Source organism: Oryctolagus cuniculus, chromosome 2 (genome assembly GCF_051225735.1).
Source record: "Oryctolagus cuniculus isolate XC-2025 breed Fujian yellow rabbit chromosome 2, ASM5122573v1, whole genome shotgun sequence".
NCBI lineage: Eukaryota > Metazoa > Chordata > Mammalia > Lagomorpha > Leporidae > Oryctolagus > Oryctolagus cuniculus.
Window position 1 is genome coordinate 113,190,142 of NC_142868.1, and position 21,745 is coordinate 113,211,886.

Here is a 21,745-nt window from a genome sequence, read left to right on the forward strand (position 1 = left end):
TAATCCATTCAGCCAGTCTGTGTCTTTTAACTGGCAAATTGAGGCCATTTACATTCAAGGTGACTATTGATAAGAAACATCTTGGCCTTGCCATTTTTCCATAAACATTCCTATTGTATACATTGAATTTCCTTTGTACTTTAATGGGAGATTTTCTGCCTTCAGCCTCTTTCATAGGGATGACTGTGTTTCTGTGTTTCTGTGTGTAGCACATCCTTAAGCGTCTTTTGCAGGGCTGGATGAGTGGTGACAAATTCTTTCAATTTCTCTTTGTTATGGAAGGTCTTTATTTCACCTTCATTCATAAATGAGAGCTTTGCAGGGTACAGTATTCTGGGTTGACAGTTGTTTTCTCTTAAGATTGGAATATATCTTGCCATTGTCTTCCAGCCTGTAGGGTTTCTGGTGAGAAGTCAGCTGTGAGAAATTGAAGAATCAGAGGGGAGGTTTGTTCAACTCCATTGGTATAGTCTCGTGCTCACCTCCTCTCCAAGGAGACCAATGCCTGAGCAGTAGCCCTAGTGGGTACGATATTCATCTATGCTGCCTCAAGAACTACACAGAGGATCCATGGAGTCCTCGGTGTGAGCATAGATCCTGCAGCAATGACCCTCACCAGGGAATTGGAGCCCTGAGCGTGTGGAGTCGCCCACAGTGACTGCCCAAAGACCCAGCCACACCCTGCACCCTCCCATGCAGCCACAGCATTTTCACAGTCCCAATACACAAGGTTCCCACAGACACGAGCACCCAGCCCCCTGTCAGTTCTCCCAGCCAGTCTGAGGCGTCTCCTCTTGGCTGGTTGCTGGGTGCATGGGCACAAGCTGGTGCAGCTGCTACATATGTCCAAAATGGCACCTGCCCACTCTGCTAGTTGTAGGACATGGGTGCAGGGTGGTCGGGAAGAGAGAAGTGTGTCCCCCCTTTTTTCCTCTAGGTTGGCAGGTACTCTGTCCCCCCTCCCCCTGCTCCAGAGCTCCAAACCAGAATCACACTGGGCTCTTCCTGCAGCGTTATCACCAGTGGCTGGGGCTGCTACAGTCTGGTCTCACCTCCTCTCCCACGCTGGTGCTGAGACTCTCGTCTGCTGGGGTCCTACACTGTGCACGGCCACAGCCTCCATGTAGATCCACAGTGTCCCTCTGATTTGCACGGAGTTTCCTCTGCTGTTTTCTCCCTAACTCTTCCCTGAGACTGCGCTCTTTGCACTTTTTTTAACCATCTTCCCCTAGACTAGAGCAGCAGTTCCCTCCCTATTCCGCCATCTTGGTGCTGCTCATAATTGTTGAATTTGGAGAAGTATGTTTCATGATGAAAAATGTTGATGATTTATCGGCCCACAAAGTATCAGGAAGACTTATGATCCTTTTATTAATTTTATATTGTATTCTCCAGTAGCTAAAACTCGGTTTCATCGTAGAAGTTTTTTTTTTTCTTTTTTTTTTGACAGGCAGAGTGGACAGTGAGAGAGAGAGACAGAGAGAAAGGTCTTCCTTTTGCCGTTGGTTCACCCTCCAATGGCCGTCGCGGCCGGCGCACGGCGCTGATCCGATGGCAGGAGCCAGGAACCAGGTGCTTTTCCTGGTCTCCCATGGGGTGCAGGGCCCAAGCACCTGGGCCATCCTCCACTGCACTCCCTGGCCACAGCAGAGGGCTGGCCTGGAAGAGGGGCAACCGGGACAGAATCCGGCGCCCCGACTAGGACTAGAACCCGGTGTGCCGGCGCCGCTAGGCAGAGGATTAGCCTAGTGAGCCGCGGCGCCGGCCATCGTAGAAGTTTGAAAGCACTATAATTGCATAACTTAATAACAAAGAAGAAATTTTCGGATTATTCATTTATTTGAGAGAGAGAAAATGCTCCCCTCTGCTGGTTCACTTTGACCAGGAGGCCGGAGCTAGGGCCCAGGAATGCAGTCCAGGTTCGCGCTGTGGATGGCTGGAACCCAAATGCTTGAGCTGTGATGGCTGCCTTCCAGGGTGCACAGTGACAAGAAAGTGCAGTCAGAAGCTGGAGCTACTGGGCTTCGACCTGGTTCTGCCCTGGCCATGGTGGCCACTTGGGGACTAAAGCAGCAGACAGAAGATCTTTCTGTCTCTCCTTCTATCTGTAACTCTAACTTTCAAATAAGTAAGTAAGTAAGTAAATACATACATCTATCTTTTAAAAAAAAAAAAAAAAACAAGCTGGAGCCAGGGTTTGAACACAGGCCCTCCAAGACAGGATGTGGGCACCCCAACCAGAGTCTGAAGCACTGGGCCAGACAGACATCTACCCCTGAAGAGGGGCGTGTTTCACATGCCTCCTGTGTTTGAATCTCGTACCTCATCTCAAACACAGCTTAATGGCAGTTGGACAAAGTAATTTCTGAAAGAATCTTTTTTCCCCCAAGATTGATTGATTGATTTGAAAGTCAGTTACAGAGAGAGGGAGACCAACCATACATCTGCTGGTTCACTCCCCAGATGGCCGCAACAGCTGGGACTGGGCCAGGCTGAAGTCAGGAGCCAGGAGCTTCATCTGGGTCTCCCGTGTGTGTGGCAGGGCCCCAAGCACTTAAACCATCTTCCACTGCTTTTCTCAGGCCACTAGCAAGGAGCTGGATCAGAAGTGGAACAGCCAGGATTCAAACCGGCACCCACATGGGATGCTGGCGTTGTAGGTAGTGGCTTTACTACATGCCACAATGCCAGCCCCTCTGAGAGAATCTATTAATTCATGCCTTAACATTAGTATTCAGCTTTCTAAGGCATTATAGCCTAATCTGGCCATTTGAAACAAAACTACATCTCCTATGCCAGAGGAGTTTTACTAAAAATGAGTATAAAAGTTGATCAGCGTTGGTTATAAAAGCTGATCAACACTGTCCATTTTCTTGCTGTTTGCTGTTCTGTGCTGTGCCATAACACCACATTGGAAGAGTCGTCATGGCTGGACCTGTCCAAACGCCCACAGTGTGATCACAGTTTCTCCGGCAGCTCTCCTGAAGTGACATTTACTTGCTTAGAGTTTCCTATAACATGTGGAAGCTATAGCTTTCTCATCCTCACTCTTTACATGTCGTAATGCATGTAATTCTTGTGCTAGATGGAACCAACTATTTCTCCCTGAGTCTTCTCATTCTGAATGTTCTCATGTGAAAGGCTGCACATCACTAATAGTGTAGAGGACAGCGACAGGGCTTCTGCTTTTTGATGTGAAATGGGATCAGCTTTGATCACTGCACGCTGTCTGCACAGCATGCCCCCTCCACGTATTGCGAAGTGGGAGCAGACCGGTCCTCTCTCCCTGTGCAGTTAGGTGACATTGTGTACCTGGACGTGGACCAGGGTAATGGGATGGCACCATCGTGTTAGGAAGGAAGCCTCCTTTTAAACTTAGAGACTCAAACTTGGGTTCAGTACAGACCCAGCTGAAGTAGGACAGTGTGCTTTTTCCTCCCCCTCTTTTCCACCAGGGAGATGTCATTGCCCAGGCTTTCTCAGAAAGTGGGGTAATCTCTCATTCTAAGTCAGGGCATTCCAGGTTAATTGGGTGGAAGGTGCTTCCGCATGATGCTCTAGTCTGTTGGAATAAAAGCAGCAAAGAGGACTGCGGTGTGGGGGAGTTGTTTTCCTTCCCGAAGTGCCATGCGCTCTGTTTGGTATTTTTCCATTCGTTCTCCTGAAGCGGCTTGACATAATTTCCCTCTGGCCTGTCTCAGACACAGCTGAGATCCTGAAAGGCAATGTTCTAAAAGCCCGTGACATTTTTAGCAAAGCCGTCATAGCTAAATGTGGATGATTCATTGTGTTGAAAGCATGCAGTTTACTTTTTTTTAAATAAAAAAGATTGATTTTTTTGAAAGAGTTACAGAGAGAGATAGAACCAGAGAGAGAGAGAGAGAGGTCTTCCATCCGCTGGTTCACCCCACAAATGGCTGCAATGGCTGGAGGTGAGCTGATCTGAAGCCAGGAGCTTCTTCCAGGTCTCCCATGCAGGTGCAGGGGCCCAAGGACTTGGGCCATCTTCCACTGCTTTCCCAGGCCACAGCAGAGAGCTGGATCGGAAGTGGAGCAGCCAGGACTGGAACTGGCGCCCATATGGAATGCCGGTACTGCAAGCGGCAGCTTTACCCATTACGCCACAGCACCGGCTCCCTGGACAGGTTTTCTACCTGGCAACTGCTGGGTTATTGATTGCAAAGGTCAGAGTACTGCTGTTGGTGAGCCTACAGGAGCAAAATGCAGTAACATTTAAGATATCAGAGGTGAATTTCCATTCTTCTTTCGGTGCTTCAGAGTGTTTCTTGATGGAAACACAAAGTGTTGGCGTTGCTGGAATCGTCTCCTGCTTTTTTGGCATTATTCCACAAATCCGGCAATCATTCTAGTCTCTTCCTAGATCTCAAGCCTTTGCTAACGTCACCCACTGATTACTGTTGCGTGCATTTCCCTGTGTATAGAGGGAAAGCACTCGAATGGCAGGGAAAAGGAGGAAGAGGAGAAAAGACAAGGCCGACACGGTGACGGAAGTCTTGACCCGCAGTCTCGGGAAAGCTGTCCGTGTCTCGGGACGCCATCTGCTGCTGATGAGGAATTTCTTTGGCCAGCTTTCCCTTGAAGGCTTGGACAGGTGTGCTGTTACTGGAGTCCCGAGGGGTCCTTGGGAGCCGGGCAATACGGGCTCAGGGTTCAAGGCCGTGAGCACTTGCTGTAGTTTAGGCAGTGGGAAGAACGTGAGGGGCTCCTATTCAGTGAGCTTTCTCAGATGTCGTTTCTAAAAGACCCAGTGTCTAGTTCTAGTGAACATACGAGACATATATTCCCTATCCTGAAAGATGTAGGCCCTACACTAGCTGTCACATACAGGCCCGATCTCTGTTTCCCAGTAGGAGTGGATCCTATTGCCGTTAAAGCCAACAGTAATACCGCTGACCAAGGTGATCCAGCTGATTCTGTTAAACTCAGTTCCAATTTCAGCTTTTTCAGGAGACTGAGGGTGACTGGAACAATAGCAGTGCTGTCCTCTTTGCAGCATCTTGTTGAACTTTTCTGTGATCTGTCTGGTAAAATGCATTTCTGCATCACTGGAGATCTCTCCTGGGGCGCTCCATAAAGGAAACATGATTCCTGATAATTTCTCAGTTAATGTTGCAGCTTCAGCTTTCCTGCTTGGGAAAGCATCCATCCGGCCAGAAAACACTCGGACTATCACAGTACACACTGGTACCCCCATGGGCGTGGCAGCTGGATGAAGTCCATATGTAATGTCCAAGGGGTCCACCAAGTGGTGCAAATGCATCATCTGAAGTTGTTTCCTTCCCAGGATTGTGGGCTTGGCAACCCAAGCATTACCTATAAACCATTTTAACCACTTTAAGGACAGTCATCCCACTGATTTTTTTTTTCATATTTCGGATTATCTTGCCTGTTTCATGTCAGTTGTAGAGTGCAAAGCTTTTAGCAGTAGAAGCGTCAAGGATTCAGGGATGGCCAGGAAGCTGTGCAAACGTCTAGGAATCCATACACAACACTCACTTCCATCTTTTCAGATGACAGTTTTATTTATTTTTTTTCTGAATTGGGTTCACTGTATTGTTTATTGAGCAGATCATCCTAGAGAAGTTGACTTAGATCAGTCTTAGGGAGTTCATTCAAATTGCCTAACCATATCAACATTAGTTGACTTGGCATGACAATCTGTCATGACACTTCCTTAGTTATCCAGCATCAGTTTTACAGATATGAGATTCAGTCTTTAGATAGATAGATAGATAGATTTATCTATGTATTTTGAAAGTCAGAGTTAGAGATCTTCCATCTGATGGTTCATTCCCCCCAGTGGTGACAACAGCCAAGCCTGGGACAGGCCAAAGCCAAAAGCCAGGAGCTTTGTCTGGGTCTCCCACATGGGTGTCAGGGGCCCAAAAATTTGGGCCATCTGCTGCTTTTCCCGGGCCATGGGCAGGGCGTTGGGTCAGAAGTGGAGCAGCTGGGATGTGAACCAGCACCCCACTGGGATGCCAGCAGTGCAGGCTGTGGCTTTATCTGGTGTGCCACAGCGACCGCCCTGGGGTTCAGTCTTAACAGCAAGTTGTGATGGAAACCGGTGAGCAGAAAGGACTGCATCTACTTGCAATCTTTTTTGTTGTTGTTGGTGAGTCTTACTAGAAGTGGGAAATTATCTCTGTTTTAATAACATTCTAAAGTCAAAAACAACTCCAAAGTGTGGGGAGCAATCCGGACTAGACTAAGTTACTCGAATTAAGACTTATTCTATGCATCTGCTCTCCCACAATATGGCGCTGGGAGAGAAGTAAACAGCTTCCGCACAGCTGCCTCCAGTTCAACTGATGGACTGTAGGACTTGCTCCTGATTGGAGAGCAGCGTGCTCGGCGTGTGGGCGGCCGAGTTGGGATTGGCAGAGGAGGACTATAAAGGAGGAGAGAAACGGCATGCACCGGGAACATCTATGGGGAACATCTAAGGGAACCCGTGCAGCCCCCGAGAAAGCTGGCCGGCGGTGTGCCGCTCCCCTGCGGAAGTGGGGAATGTGGCCAGGGGGAACTGCCCTTCCACGGAGGTGGAAGGGATAGTAGCCAACCCGGGAAGAACCAGCAGCAAACCCGGGGAGGGCCGAGCAGACGAAAGAACAGCGCAGGGTCCTGTGTTGCTCCTCCACGAAGAGGGGGAGCGACACAAAGCATGTCTGCTATTAGTATAAATATTTTCCAAATTGTCTTTAGCTATATGACAAGCTTGAGTAAGAGCCTAAGGCTCTACAGGTTGAGCTAAGTTAACATGGGGAAAAGTCTCTTTCTCTATTAGTTCATTTGGGTGGTAACAGCCTACTCGGCTTGGTATTTCCCATCTAAGTTTCTGCTGTAATACCCATCAACAAAAATGATCAAGTCAGGCTTATCCAGTGGTGTATCCCCATACATCTGCGTGGGAAGTCACTAAACCTCATACTGCACTTACATAATCATGATCCTCCCACAAATACAGTAAACTGGCAGGGCTGGGTAAGTCGCAGAGATGTTGGTCTGCTTCCTGAAAGATGCTGAGTTTGGCTGGAATTCAGTAGACTCCCCACAGTATAATGGAATGTATGAAAAAGCTTCATTCCCGAAAACTTACACAAAGCACTGCGGATGTGACTGCCGCTGCTACTGCTTTCCAACAATTGGGATGTGCCTTAACTATTGAGTCCATCTTCGGGCCGAGAAATGCAGTAGGCCTATGTTTCCCTCCGCATTCTTGGAGAACCTCTTCTAACGCCTGATTGTTAGGCCCTTGAACAAAGCAAATGAAAGGTCTAGTATAAGTTGGAAGTCCCAGAGAAGCTGTGGTAAGGCCAGTTTCATCTGGTTAGCAGCCTGTTTGTGCTTGTGTTTACAGGGTAATGGCTCTAGTGGTGCTTTTCTAGTGAATGCACACAGTGGTGTGGCTATTAGGAGAAATTTGGCACCCAGGGCCTGCAGTATCCTGCAAGTCCAAGAAAACCTCTGAACTCTCTCTTAGCTATAAGGCAACGGAAAGCTTTGCATGGTTCTTCCGTCAAGTGAGAGGGAAATTACTTCCGCTGTCATGTTATACCCTAAATTTCCACCAAACCCTTGCACAAGTTGTTGTAAGAGGTAAACTGAGTCAGTCACAGAGCACTATTTAGTGGGAAGTAACAGATCACCTATGCACTGAATGCAGGTAGAATTTCATGGAAAGCCCTGGATTGCCAAGTCATAATGCAATGTCTGGGGAAGATAAAAGGGGGCTTCAGTAAACCCTTGTGCATTAAAGTTGATTAATTGTTGATTTTTCTAAGGAAAGGCAAACATTGACTTCTTCTCTCAACTGATTGGCTAAAGGAAGCTGAACGAAGGTCTCTGTGAACTGTTTGGAATCAGTGGGCACAGTAGACCATATGGGTGAGGATCTGGAACGACGGGAAACCTCAGTGTCACAGTTCTGTCAGTTTGCTCGTCAGTCTTGAACATGTGACCTTCACACATTTGATTTCTTTACTGGTAGAATCGTAAAGCCACGTTCAATCATATCTGCTACGGTTGACGGGAGTCCTTGAATTGTTGCAGTGGATCTTGTATGGAATGATCAGTTGGGATTTTTAGTATCTACATTCTTAAGCCTTGCTACAAACAGTAGAAGCAGCAGCCCATAAACATTCAAGTCTTTTAGAAAGATCAGGGAAACTGTAGGTCCGAGCTTCAACCATGTCAATTCTGCCCAAAGGCAGCACTGCAGTGACCCCAAGGGGTTTGTTGATTTTTGAAATTAGGGCTTGTAGATCGGATCAGGCAGCTCCCACATCACCAGGATAGCGCAGGACTGCCCCTTCATCCTGAGTTTTCTTTCTCTCTGTTTACTCCATGAGTGCAGGGAGCATTTTACTGGGATGCCTCTCAGAACTCCTTCAGTGTTGACTGTTTTCTTGAGGGCTCCCCCTGGTGGGCAAACAGCACAACTCCAAAGAAAGACCTTTGTTGGCCCTAAGAGTGAACAACTTCTCCAGGGTCCTGGTTCTTCGCAGAGACCTGGAGGCACCCAGTTCCTCATTCAGCTTTCGTTTCAGACAACCATGGGGAAGTCTGTTGGGTCAGGATCCCTGCAGTTGTAGTTGATGAGATACACCCCTTGAGGTTTTTTTTTTTTTTTTTTCCTGTTCTACTGTCCTACCAAAATGGCCAGCGGCAGCCGCTAATTCAGCTGTCTTTGTACCGCTCCATTCCAGTTTATGTTTCTTAATTAACCTGCTGAGTTTGGGACAAAATCCATTTAAAGCAGTTAATGCCATTTCAGTCTTTCACAAAAGATATTCCTTGATGTATTTTGAGCCTGGAGTGCTTCACAGTTTTTCTGAGTGAGCTCTGTAATCTGAAACTGGCTCATCCCCTTTTGCCTACAGGGTTGTATCATGGACCGATCAGTTTTCTGTGCACGAACTTTAGGCATTGATGTTAAAAGGCGTGTAGCCGTGTTCCCACCTCGCCTCGGTCCCTTCCTCGAAGAGGCCTTGGATAGGCCTTTAATATCCTCCTCAGGTTCCTTCAATTCTGCTGTGTCACCCTCTTCTGATAAGATCAGGTGATCACGCTGATGAAGGTCAGGGAGTTCTGAACTGTAAGCTCCTATGGGATTATAAATCCTTGGGTAAGTTTTTGAGGAGTTGCTTTGGGAATTGGGGAATCTCTTGCAATGGCTCTTAGTTCTCTGCCTTGGACCAGGGAGAAAAGGCAGTCATGGAGAGCTGGTTGGTCAGAAGTTCTCTCTCTATGCATCTAGCTAACTGCTTCTTTAACTTCATCACGGAGAACAGGCAGTTGGCTAAGAGTGGTAGTGGTGTCCAAGTATTCAGGCAAAGGGGCCAGAGAGAAGGAGAGGTTGAGGCTAGTTCAGGCAAAGAACAGTCCTTTTTTGTGTGTCCTTCATCTGTTGTTTAAGCTTTTTACTTGCTTTTAGCAAAGAGTCTTTTTTAAAGATTTATTTATTTATTTGAAAGTCAGAGTTACACAGAGAGAGGAGAGGCAGAGAGAGAGAGAGAGGTCTTCCATCCGCTGGTTCACTCCCCAATTGGCTGCAACAGCTGGAGCTGCACAGATCCGAAGCCAGGAGCCAGGAGCTTCTTCTGGGTCTCCCACGTGGGTGCAGGGGCCCAAGGACTTGGGCCATCTTCTACTGCTTTCCCAGGCCATAGCGGAGAGCTGGATCAGAAGTGGAGCAGCCAGGACTCGAACCAGAGGCCATATGGGATGTTGGCACTGCAGGCAGCGGCTTTACCCACTACCCACAGTGCCAGCCCCTGCAGAGTTTTTTAAGGAGGAAATTTATCATTTATTTAGCCTTTTAGGTGCCTCCACATACGAATTAAAGACCATATTCCAATGTTTATATGGGGTTCATTGACCCTTGTTTTTCTAAAATCTTTCACAAATAATTCTACTCAAGTTAAAGTTTTCTCATGTTTTTCTAAGATGTTTCCAATTAGGTTAACCCAGCCTCTCAACACATATGTACTGGGGTCATAATTCTTTTTTTTTTCTTTAAAGATCTATTTTAAAGGGAGAGAGGGCATGGTCAGGAGAGATCTTCCATTTGCTGGTTCACTCCCTAAATGCCCGCAACAGCCAGGGCTAGGCCGGGGCAGTGCCAGAAGCCAGGAGCTCCATCTAGGTCTCCTGTGAGGGTGGTGAGAACCCAAGTAGTTGGGCCATGATCTGCTGCCTCCCAGGTGCGTTCGCAGGAAACTGGATCGGAAGTGTGGAGTAGCCAGCACCTGAGTACTCCAGCGTGGGGTGCTAGTGTCGCAGGCAGCAGCTTAAATTGCTGCACCCAGGGCCCCACACAGGGAACGCTTCACAGGTCTGTGTGTCATCCTCGCGCAGGGACCGTGCTAGTCTTCTCTGAGCCATTCCAGTTTTGGTATCTGGGCTACTGAAACCGGCACCTGGGGTCGTTACTCTGATACGTGAACTTAGCTGCAGCCCCAGAAAGTGGAGTCCTAAACTCCTTGGATTGTGATGAGCCCATTATCACGAGGCAAAGAATAAAAAGATAAAAGGTTGAAAATAATAATAAAAAACATCCCTACCTGTGGCCCTTCACTGGATCCAGCCCAACCCTGAAGCCATGTCTAACCTGGACACCTGAGGCCTTGTAACTGATTCCAATAAAGTAGGAAAAGGGGGTAAAGGAAGGAGGAAAAGGATTGTTTGATCAATTTTGAGAGCTCAGGACATAAAAGGAGTAGAGCTTGAGTTCTGAGAAGGAAACTTACTCATGCGCTCCAGCTACTTTGAGAGATGGCTGGGCTCAGTGGGCCCCTGGTGCCTCGCTTGGACCACCAGCATGTATGCAGACTGTCACTGATGGAACACCTTTCAGCGTGTGTGGAGCTTGACAGTATTCAGCCTGGGATTGGCTGAGAGTTCAGTGGCTGTGGTTGGCAGTTGTTCAGTTGTTTGGTTACCAGGGTGGACTCCTTGCTGGTAGGATGCTGTTCACCAGGCACAGAGACTGACCTCTGACCTCAGCGCCCAAGTCTGGAAGTCAGTTTAGGCCAAGTTCAATTCAGTTCAGGAAGGGCAGGACTGGGCTCATGGGCATGCCCCATTGTGTGTGTGTGTATGTATGTGTGTGCATGTATATATGTGTATGTGTATGTATCTGTGTATATATGTGTGTATGTGTGTGTCTGTGTATGTGTATGTCTGTGTATGTATGTGTATCCATGTGTATGTGCATCCTTTTGTATATGTGTGTATATGCATGCATGCGTATATGTGTTTATGTGTGTGCATATGTGTATATATGTATCTGCGCATGTGTGTGCATAAGCATGTGTGTATGCATATGTGTATCTGTGTATATGCATGTATATGTGTATGTGTGCATATGCATATGTGTGTATTCATGTTTATGTGTATCTATACGTATGTATGTGTGTATGTGCATGTATGTACATACACATGTGCATGTACATATGTGTACATATATGTGCACATGTGTATGTATGTTTTGTGTGTATATGTGTACATGTGTATATGTATGTTGTGTGTGCATGTGTATGTGTGTATATGCGTATCTGTGTCTGTGTACGTGTATGTATGTGTGTATGTCTATGGTATATGTGTATACACATGCATGTGTGCATGTATATGTGTACCTGTGCACATATGTATATGTGCACGTGTGTATATATGTACATGTCCACACACATGTGCATGTATACACATGTGTGTATGTTCTTGTGTGCATATGTGTATGCATGTTTGTGTGTGCATACGTGCATGTATGTGTGTATATCTGTGTATGAATGTGTATATGTGTATATGTATGTGTGTATATGTGTGCATATGTATATGTGTGTATATGTGTGTGTAGGTGTGTGCGTGCAGACTCTCAGCAGTGGAACCCCTGCCTGTTGTCCTGCAGCAAAGGGCTCTGCTCTCAGTCATCAGAGCAGGTCCCCTGCTCCCTCTGCACTGTGGCAGCTCCCGGGCAGAAAGACGGGACCTGAGTGACAGGTACACCAAGGAGCTTTGCTGCCAGCAACACGTGGCCTCTAAGGATGAAGGTGGGGTATGGGACACGAATCTCTCTGACCTTTGGCTTTTCAGGGATGGCTTTTAAAGGTTGCGGCGGGGCCTTTGCTGCCCTCCACGCTGTGTTACCTTTACCGCTTGTGCCCAGTCCTGTACTGTGTACAGTCTGATCATGAAGACTTTCCCCTCACGCTGTGTACCCCACCCCCACACAGAACTTTCCACTGAAGCCTGGCAAAAACCGTTGATCCATAGGGTGGAATGCTGTGTGTATGCTCCCCATATATTGTTCTTTGCGTGGAGGCTAGTGTCCTTAGCAACTCAGTTTTATGGTTGTGAAATCATTTTACCCATTACAATTAATGTATTTTTCCTGTTTATTTAGAAGAGCAGATTTGAACGAACACACTTATGTATACATTTATTAAGCTGATAGAGATAGGCAGTGTGTTGTCGCATTCACGCTTCATAGATTACTCATGTGGCTTTACTTGTGTCTGTTAAGTCGGGGTTGAAGGTGTAGCAGCAGCGTATTATACTTCCTGTGCCTTCAGTGAGGTCAAACCTGAATGTAGTGTTTATTTCATGTGTTCTTGTACTGTTCATTTTAATTAGTTGGAATTGTATGTTTAATATGTGATGTTTGGCATAAATAAAATTCAGTATTGTAAGTGTTCTTCAATAAATTATTGCACACAAATTATAGGATAGGATGACGAACAATTAGATCAGTTCAGTACTTAGGGTATAGGGTTAGTTTCCTAGGATTACTCTAATAAATACTACAGGTTTGACGACTTATTCTCACAGCCGGAAGTCCATAGTCACAGTGCTGGGGCAGCCATTTTTGCAGAAGCTCCCAGAAGAATTCTCCCGTGCCTTTTCTAGCAAGAGGGCCAGGCTCCCAACCCATAGGACCTTGGGGGATGCGCTAAAACCACATCCAAGTCTCAGGAGGCTGCGCAGCTCCAGTCCCTGTCTTTGTGCGCCTGCGCCCCGAGCTGTCCCTGTCCTTACACACAGACACCGGGTGTTGGAGTTAAGGCCCACCCTACTCCAGGATGAGCTCTGCTTAACTTTGCTACATCTAGAAGACCCCATTTCCAAATGCAGTCTTGTTCACGGGTTCTGGATGGACACGGATTTGAGAGGGACGTTATTCAATACCATGCCCGTGTGGAACTATACCCCCTTAATTCAGTATTCAAAATGTGAGAACAGGCTGTCGGGGATTTTGCCTTAAAGGCCCAGTGATTACTTTCTAAGATCAGATCTATCAAGAGAGTGAAGAATGCTGTATTTGCACAGGTGCTATATCCAGTGTTTAACATTTACATTTTATTTGACACTACTTCACAGTCCATACTTTGCTCTCTTTTAAAAAGATACGTTTTTAGGTTTAAAACAAAAGATCTAAAGGAACTGAACTTTATATATTATTTTTTGGGAGGTAGAGATAGCCACTTCAGGAAAGGACTACAAAACTGCCAATGCGGAGTTAGCTGCGCAAGTGTGTATTTAGATGTTTAAAAGGGATAAAATTAAAAATGTAAAACTGGGCATAGTATACTCATCACAAAATCATAAAAATATTTTTATTAACTTTCTGATACCTTTACAATACTTTTTCCTTCCCTTTTTTTTTAGCTTGCATATCCTTTAGTCACCTTTTTTGTGACAATTTCATATTAGTAAAGTATTAGCATTTGTAAAGAGTATTTAAGTTCCTTCTGGTTTTTGAAAAAAAATTACTCTATTTTCTCAAGTTATTATTGGTAATATGTAAGTTATTAGGATTATTGTCAAATTTGGAAAAATCTATGTTGATTTATTTTATGGGTGAGCTGTATGATTCAAGCATTTTTCTAGGTTCCATGCATGTTGTGTGGTGCAACTTTACGTGATAACAGAAATGTTGTATATTTGGGCTGTCTTTTATTATTATTATTATTATTTGGGCTGTCTTATCTGGTAGCCACTGGCCAGATGTGGCTATTGAGCACTTAAGATGTGGTTAGCGTGGCTGGAGAACCGAATTATTTTATTTATTCCACTGTGATCCAGGCATTTTCACCAAAAGGCCCCCCACTCCCTGTGGCCCAGCTCAGTCCCCTCTGCCAGGCCTCAGTGGGCTATGATAGAAGTCTGGACGTAGTCCACACTGGAGCCCTAGACAGTGAATTTGGTGAAAACTAATCAAGGCTGTAGGTATTTTGTAAAACAATTGGCTACCTCAGTCATCTACCTGTGTGTGCTTGGAAATACGGTTGAGTCAAAATGGTTTTAAATTTATAATTTATTTTTATTTGAGAAGCAGAGAAACACAGAGAGCGTCCATCTTCAGTTTTACACCCCAAAGGCCCATCAAGGCTGGTGCTGGGCTAGGAGCTGGAAAACAATGCAGGTCTCTCACATGGGACCTAATTGTTTGAGCCATCAGCACTGCCTCCCAGGGTCTACACTAGCAGGAAGCTGGAGTCAGGAGCAGGAGGTAGCTGTCAAACCCAGGGACTCTGATACATGACCTTTTTAAAAAAAGATTTATTTATTTATTTGAAAGGCAAGGGGCCAGTGCTGTGGCATCGTGGGTTAAAGCCCCCATCTGCAGCACCAGCATCCCTTATGGGTGGCTGGTTCAAGTCCCAGCTTCTCCACTTCTGATCCAGCTCCTTGCTAATGTGCCTGGGAAAGCAGCAGAGGATGGCCCAAGTCCTTGGGTTCCTGCACCCATATGGGAAACCTGGAAGAAGTTCCTGCCTCCTGGCTTCGGATTGGCTCAGCTCTGGCCATTGTGGCCATTCGGGGAGTGAACCAGCAGATGGAAAATCTGTCTCTGTGTCTACCTCTCTCTATAACTCTGTCATTCAAATAAACAAGATAAATTTAAAAAAGAAAGGGGAGCTACAGAGAGGCAGAGCAGAGAGAGATCGTCCATCTGCTGGTTTACTCCCCATATGGCTGCAACCACCAGAACTGCACTGATTCAAAGCCAGGAGCTTCCTCCGGGTCTCTTACCTGGGTGCAGGGGCCCAAGGACTTGGGCCATCTTCTACTGCTTTCCCAGGCCATAGCAGAGAGCTGGATTGGAAGAGGAGCAGCCGGGACTCGAACTAGTGTCCGTATGGGATGCCGGTGCTGCAGGCAGAGGCTTTACCTACTGTGCTCCGAGACATGGACGTTTTAACCACTAGACCAAATGCCCGCTGTCTGTCAGTGTGTTTCAGAATGATAAGGCCTGTGCTCCTGTCCAGGCTCCACTGTGTTCCGGAGACTTGAGAGTTGTTCCCCTTCTTCCTGTATGAAGTCAGGTAAATTAGTCAGGATGGGCCACCTTGTGCTGCAGTAACAAACATCCCCCTCCCCCCGCCCCGGTCAGTGTTCTCAGTGGCAGTTTTGTTTTTCACTGATGAGACATATTTATCTGCAGTGGGAACTGTGATTCCTGGCCCAGATCCCCATTAGTGAGAGCCTGTGGCCCCAGTGCTAGGCGTACTCTCAGCACACCGGATCCCACATCGTCCCTCCCTGGGCAAGCTCTCATTTAGTGATCGAGCATCATGATGCCATCAGGGCCTGGCGAGCTCAGCTGAGACTCACTGCACCTGCAGCAAAGCTGAGCTTCTCTCTTTCCTCACTCCCACCTCCTTCCCTGGAAACGAATCCCACGGGAGGTATTGCTAAGGGCCCTCCTTACAAAATGCCATACATGCTGAGCCCTTGTCTCGGAAAATGCTTCCTAGAGCCAGCCTGCCATGGTTAGTTCCGGAGCGGGTCCAGTAATGGAGTGATGAGGCAGGCACTGGGAACTGAGCTGCCACCTCCTGGCAAGAAGAGACTGATGGCAGATTCACTGGTGGTCGGTGGAACACAGATAAGAAGCAGCCGTCTGATTTTTTAAAACCTTGGTGTTGCACTGGGAGGGTGTGCTAGCTTGTGCAACGTGGTGAACCTTTGAGAAATAGGGAGTAAAGATAAGGGCAGTGAAACTGGGTGGCTGTGGCTAAGACTGGCGGATGCTCTAGAGAAAGATAACACAAAGGTATGAGCCATTAATCACCCATCCAAACCATTTAAAAGCTGAATCTCCAGATTCCTCGGAACCTGCAGAAGTAGCTCAGAGTGATGGCTCCTCCCTACAGGGAGGCCCGGTGCCTCCTTAGGGCCCACCTCTGGGTCACTAAGGCCCCTAAGTAGGGTGAAATGCCAAACACCAAAATCCCAGCCAGGGATGTTCTGAGCCTGGTAAGGGGGATGGGGGTTCTGTCGCCTCAAGGTCAAGACCAGGCCAACAGGAAGAAGCAGCAGCCGGAGACAGCCTTGACTGGGATTGTTTGTCAAGGGGATTGGAACCCAAAGAGCCGAACCACTTGGGGGCGCTCTCCTGGGATGCCCGACTCAGCACACCGAGGAGGACCCTGGGAGATGGGGGCCTATCCTGGTGCAGAGCTGCCGGTGGGAGAGGCCCTGGAGCACCCTGGCTCACTCCCGGCAGTCAGGATGGGATTCCAAACAACGGAGGCCTCTGGGCGCCATGGTGCTGCCAGAGCCAGGTGGACGCAGTTACCGTAGTGAGTCAGCCTCTGTGGGCTGGAGGGAAGGATGCTGCCGACTTGGTTACAACGTTGGTTATAAAGCAAACAGGTGAGCGGCCAACGAAGGGAGCTACTGAGCCTGCACCACTGAAGGGCGTCCAGGGGCGTGGCCAGGAGGTGCAGGCGAGCTGCCTTGACAAAAGTTGACATTCTCTTGTCTAGTTTCTGTACATGGGCTGATGTGGATCCTGAACCCATTGGCCAAAGACGAGACCAGCTCCACAGGAAGAGAGGCCTGCTGCCTTCCCCAGAGGTTCAGCCACCCTGCACTCCGGCAACTGTAAGCTGGAAGGAGAGGAAGCCCTGTGCATCTCAAGGGTCTTGGAGTCCAAGTCTCCGTTGCTCTCCAGGGATGTGAAGCAGTGTTGTGGCACCCTTGTTAGTGCGGGGTACATGAGGACCAAGTCACAGTGCAGCTGGGTCACGTGGCTCATTTCCGTGGGCCTGACATACATCGCTAGAGTAGACACACTTGGCTTGGGAAGGAAGGGCTATTCTAATGAGGAGGGGCAAGTGGAAGCCCCCAGAACTGTTCGCTGTCCCCCTCAGCTGTGGCAGTAAATTAACACAATGTCCTATCCCCACAGGGGTGGCAGAAATTAGCATCACTGTTACCTATGTGACGGCTGCAGATGGATCAGCCTCATCATTTCTCTATGCAACTTACACGTCTGATTGTTAGAAAATCCTGGCAGTTCCTGGAGAATGCAAGCCAGTACGCCTGACCTCAGCCAAGTACCATTCCTGCTTTCAGTCTGCGGTGTCACTTGCTCATCCTTGTAGAACACACTCCCCTGCACAAACAGAGATTCTCTGTACAAACAGAGATTCTGCCAAGTGCATTTCCTGTCAGGACAGAGGCACTTACAGTCACGTGGCACGGCACTGTATATGTTCATAGTTCTAGTCTGGGGATCTTGTTGACCCCTCTGTCCTAATGAAAGTCTGGAGAGACCCGGAAGTTCTCTGGAACATCACATCACCCCAGTACCACGGATACCTTTCTAATCAAATGGGATGAGCAAGAAGTTGCTGACCTATCAGAGGCCTGGGTGAGACACAGCACTCCAGAGGACAGGGCCTTGAACCCTACAGAGGTTCAGGGGCTTCCCACATGTGTCCCATGATGAGGGGTGTGCAGGACACCCCACCCCCAGTAAAGGACAAACAGTGGCATCTTTCTCCTCCCACAATGCAGAAAGCATAGTATATTGTAAGGCTCATGAGGCTTTGGAAGCAGCAAAGGACGTATCTTTGACCTGTGTACCGGGAGAAACAAAAGCTGCCCGCTATGGGTGGGACCCACAGCAGGAAAGGACGCTGCCCCAGGCCCAGGCTGGGGTGGCCTGACACTGCGCCACGTAACCTGGCAGGCTGTGGTATTAGAGGTGTCATTCATGGCTGTTCTGGGCTGCACTGTGCCCACCCCCATTCTGCTGAATTCATACGTTGGGACCTCAGAATATGACTGTTTGGAGATGCAGTCGCTGTAAAGGTAGCTCCGAGTGAGGTCATTAGACCCAGCCCTAGTCCAGCATGACTGGTGTCCTTATGAGGAGAGGACATTTGAACACACACAGGTGCAGAGGGGAGATCGTGCGAAGACACTGATGGAAGATGGACACCTACAAGCCAAGATGGGACACCCGGAACACCTTCTTCCTGACTGCTCCCAACACCCGAGCTCAGAAAATTCCCCCTCCAGAGCTTTCACCCCGTCTGTGGCGCTTTGCTGTGGCAGTCTTGGCAAGAGGGACTTGTACCAGTGCATCTTACCCATCCACATCCATGGCTACACGGAGGATTCTGTATGACCAGAAGAAGATGGAAGGAACAGTCCACACTTAGCTCCTGGCCAGGTGGACTTGATATGTGCATGTGAGCCGGACAAAGACAATGGCTGCATCCAGTCTTGATCAGAGGTGATCTAGGGAGAGAGTTAGGGAGTGGGGAGACCTCCCAATGGGCAGAGCACCTAGCCATCTGCTTTGTGTAGAAAGAGAAACAGGCCCAATTTAGACTAGATCTAGACTTGTGGGAAGTGCCAGTGACCCACCTGGACTCAGGAGTCCGGAAGGTCAAGGAGGGAAGACCTGGGTCAGAGTGGTCTGGTGCTGAGATGTGTGGGTAAACCTGTAGGAGAGGCAGGCAGGTGTGATGACAACACACGTGAGTTAGTGTTCTCTGGGAAGCGTCCCCCACGGAAAGGGCACCTAACACCCCCGTGGACACAACTGCCTCCACCAGGGAACATCAGCCAGCCATTGTCATTGACCTCCACAGTGGTGGAAAGGACCACATGGGCCCAGTGGCATGGGATTCAACTTACCAAAGATGAAGTGTCAGTACCGCTTCCACTAAATGTCCATTCTGCTATTAACAGAGACAAGTGCTGACCGTGGGAGCAAGCTTGGCACCATGGATTCTTTTCACCCTGGAAGGGCCAGTGATTGGTTCCGTCGCTCGGAGTGTGGGTTTACCCTTCCTGACCGTGGGGTCACCCTTCCTGACCCCCAGAAGCGTGATTGTGGTGGGCATGGCCTGCGGGCTTTATCAGCATTGTGAAAGACCAGCGAAAGCATAGAGGTGGGCCTGTGGCCAGGGATGCGTGGCCCATACAGAAGCACTCATAGGAGGTTGGTGTGGCTCTACAGGGACGTGAGAGACACTTGGGATGAGGCACCGTCACATGGTGCTCTGCTCACGGTGGGGAAGCAAGGGTGGCTACTCTAACTTCCACCAGTGCACCTGGAGCATTTGTTCTTCCCCTCCCCTTAATCCTGAGCTCTGAAGGTTGAGAGGTCTGTGTGCTCAAAGAGTGACTGCTGTCTCAGGACACAGCAGGAGACATGGCGAATGAGAAGTTGCAGTTTCCACATGGGCATGTCAAGCTGACCAGGAGGCAGGGTGGTCACCTTCCTGGTGGCCGCGGTTGGCCCTGAGTGGGAGGAGGAGACAGGGCTGCTGCCACTCGCCCTCCAATCCCAGGAGGCCTGGCTGGGCCAGGCACTGAAGCCCCCTACTCGGGTTCTCACGCCTCTGTTGCCTGGAGCTGAAGAGCTCAGGGCCTGCCCCATGTGTGGGTGCCCCCTGCATGTCCTCGATCCTCCATGAAAGTCAGAATAACGCCCTCTCACTGCAAGCTCTCCATGTCCTCATCCCTGGGACCTGCAAATGGCCATGCATGTACATGTGTTTAAGTCCTGTCCCCCAGGACCTTAGAATGTAGCTGTGCTTGGGGACAGGGCCTTTAAAGAGGTAATTAAGGTCAAATGAGATCATAATGTGACCAGTGGGTGCTGTGTGTGCATAGAGAAAAGGCCATCTGCAAGACAGAGGCCCCAGCAGAAAGCAACCTTGCTGGCACCTTGACCTTGGACTTGTCTCCAGAACTGTAAGAGAGCTCACCACGTCTGGGGTTTAAAGCTGCGTGGGCTGTGCTGTTCTTTTAAGACTCACACAGCTTCTGTGCCAAAGGAGGCTTTATGGAGGCAGTCGAGTTGAGTATCCCCGAGATGGGGAGATGACCCTGGGTTATCCTTAGCTGTGAAAGCAGGAGGTGGGAGACAGGACAGGTGGGAGAAGTGGACATCACAGTGCTGTGACTGCTGGTGTTAAAGATGGAGGAGGGGGGCCCAGAATTGGGATGCAAGCAGCCTCTAGAAGCCAGAGGGGCAAGGCAAACAGTCTCTCCCAGCACCTGCAGAAACAGAGCAGCCCTGCTGACCCCTTGATGGTGCCCAGTGGGGTTCCTGCGGCACCTCTGACACCCACAACTGTGGGATAGTAAACCTGCGTCGTCTTAAGTCTCCAGCTGGTGGTCATTCGTTGCAGCAGCGAACGGGAACTCCAGGTGCAGGACCAGGTCACTCCTTCGCCAGCTCTTGGGCAGGAAGGTGACAGCTCTGTTGAGAAAGAGGAGAGCCACAGGCTACAGAGGTGCATGGGCAGCCTGCTGCTCCAGGGCCCGTTTTGCACCTGAAGACTCAGGAGCCCACTTGCAGGAGCACCAGCCAGGGAGGGGCTCTTGGTTCTGAAAGAAGAGGAAGGGAAGCGCCACGTGGGAAAGACAGGAGAGAGAAAGCAGCAGCCCCTGTGCGCAGCAGTCGCGTCCTCTGTCTCCTGGAGAGCAGCCTACGGCACAGGATTCCTGCCGAGCGCCAGGGCCCAGGCTCCTGGGGATGGCGCACACGGGCAGCCTCCAGGAAAGCGAGCTGGACCTTCATCCCCGACAGCCTCTTCCCCGGTTTCTCCACTGTGTGGCGCCTGTTTCAGAAATGCATCCTGGAGGAGAGATCCTAGTTCCATTAACACCCCGCAAAGCAGAGCCAAACGATTACCATGAAGTGCAGCCCTGCTGGCAAAGAGCCGGCTCCTCAGAAGAGCAGCTCACAACCGAGACCTCCAGGCGGCACCGGGGGTTGCCGTTTTCTGGTGATTGGTTTTGTTTCCAGGAGAGTGCAACCCTGGGACTGGATCTGATGCTGCGGGGCCGGGGGTGGGGCAGGGGCAGGGGGATTCCTTGTGTGCACTCCAGGGCTGCTTGGTATGATGCTTCCTTGCTACCACAGCCACCTCTGGGCAGGGCAAGGGCCCAGCTGCTGTTGGCAAGAGGTGGCACGAGAGGACCAGAGGCCGTGGGGCCCCCTGCTGCAACTGAAATAAACACACAGGTAAAGTTGCATAATGTAGCCCCCACAATCAGGCTGCAGCCATTTGTGTGCACAGCAGTGAGGGGTGAACTGGCGGGTCCCTGCACTAGCAGAGGCAGGTTCCCGTGCTCACCTGAGGCACCACGGAGCCAGGACTCTGATGGGCAAAGCCGGGTAGAAACAGAGCTCCAGATCCACACGTGGCCCAGGCACCTTCATGAGCAGGTTGGCTGATGAAAGCGCCTGGTCTGGGCCTGGGAACAGTGACCTCTGACCTCCAAGCCCCAGCGGGCTGGGCCTGTAGGAGAGGCTCACCTAGCAGAAGCCACTTCTGTGTCCTGCGCATCCCACCTCCACCTGCTATAGCCGGGGGTGGGGGGAGCTGACGCTTTCCCAAGTTCTCATGTTCCCAAGGGTGGCCTTCCGGGAGTGTCCCTGGGTCAAAGGCACAGCCCAGCGGTT

The 21,745-nt window shown here is 49.3% G+C and overlaps 1 long non-coding RNA gene and 1 other non-coding gene across 6 annotated transcripts in view; one reads left to right on the plus strand and one right to left on the minus strand.

Annotated features, from left to right (window-relative positions):
* Positions 1 to 21,745, plus strand: part of LOC103346962 (uncharacterized) — a 60,885-nt gene that overhangs the window by 8,761 nt on the left and 30,379 nt on the right. The gene's annotated exons all lie outside the window — the stretch shown is intronic.
* On the minus strand, positions 10,336 to 10,442 carry LOC127490425 (U6 spliceosomal RNA). The gene has a single exon (XR_007918380.2). It is a non-coding gene; the product is annotated as a U6 spliceosomal RNA (small nuclear RNA).